The sequence below is a fragment of the Penaeus monodon genome, chromosome 26, assembly GCF_015228065.2.
Source record: "Penaeus monodon isolate SGIC_2016 chromosome 26, NSTDA_Pmon_1, whole genome shotgun sequence".
NCBI classification, from domain to species: domain Eukaryota; kingdom Metazoa; phylum Arthropoda; class Malacostraca; order Decapoda; family Penaeidae; genus Penaeus; species Penaeus monodon.
In genome coordinates, this window is record NC_051411.1 from 18,588,976 (window position 1) to 18,590,430 (window position 1,455).

Consider the following 1,455-nt stretch of genomic DNA (forward strand, 5'->3'; position numbering starts at 1 on the left):
TTTCTCTCTCGTTTTTTCTTTTTGTGTTTTTCCCGTTTTTCCCTCACGGATCCCTTCCTTTCACTTTTTCGTAACTTTCCTGTCCTTTATTTTTTTATGTGCCCATTTCTGTATAGTTTTATTATTCTTTTTATTTTATGTATTTTTAAACTTGTTTAAAACCCACCAACACTTGTTTAAGAAATAAATGAACTGCATTATGGGTAAAAACCTCACCAAGCGCGGGAAGCCCCAGTATAAAAGATCAAGCCAGGTCGGTCAGGGGGAGGCTTTTTATCTTGGTGACAGCCCATTTGGATTTTTAGCTGGCTGACTGGTGCTTTTCGTGCTGTGGCGGATTGCCTCTGTTGTTTCAAGTAAGTGTATGGTGTGTTATCTTGTGAATTGGTTATGTTCGAAAGATTTGCGCATATTAAATGTATATTATGGATGCTCTTTTTTATGTTGCCTTTTTAGTCAGCCAGTGATGTCATTTTATTGTTCTTCTTTTTTATTGTGACTATGGGATCACTTTCAAACCACCCGAGAGTCATCCTCAAAATACGCCAAACCCACATGTGCATTACCTGTAGTTGGATAACACGCTACCAAACAAACATCTCAAACTCTACTGACTTATTTATTCACTACAATCTATATACTTATTCATATATATATATATATATATTATTATATATAATATATATATATATATTTATATATATATATAACACGCTCTGGCTTCGTACCAACTCCTGCCCCCTAGCCACCCTGGGGTAATGGGGCGGCTCGGGGAGGTGGGCCTTGCCAGTCCTCCTCCCCCCAAATGACCCTCTGGCAACGTCCTCACGTAAATGGAAATGCTGGGGGGAGGGGTGTTGTCCCTCCCACCCAGCAAGTAAGGCGGGCTGTGAGTCCCCGCTGGGAGGGCAAAATGTCGGGGTGCAGGATTGGAACGAGAGTTACTCGTCCCGCCTGCGCCCGGCAGGCGCCAACCCACCATGAAGCTTGTGGGGGAAAGCCCTTTATCTGGGGCTGTGTTGGCGGGGGCGGCAGAGGTGGCGTGCACCCGGAGTGACCACCCGAGGCTTAACCTCAGGCGTGCTTTCCGGGTAGGTGCTTGGAACATCCGGTCCTTGCGGCAGGATGAGCGGTTTTACCTCTGCTATCGCGGGAATTGAAGCGACTGGGGGTTGAGGTGGCTCCCTCTCAGAGGTGAGAAGACCTGGTAGCAGCACGATCAGTGTGGGTGATTACACCTACTACTGGTCGGGCCGCAGCGATGGTCACCACCCCCCAGGGTGTAGCCATAGCCATCTCCAGTCGACTTTAGCCTGCGGTAGTTGAGGTACCCGGTTGTGAGCGTTTCAATGGCATTTTTGGACTGAAGCCCCCAAAAAAATTGGGCTTTGAACCTTTTTGCAGCTGGGGTTATTGCTGGGTAATTTTCGGCTACTCTACGGGTGTTTCCCCCTG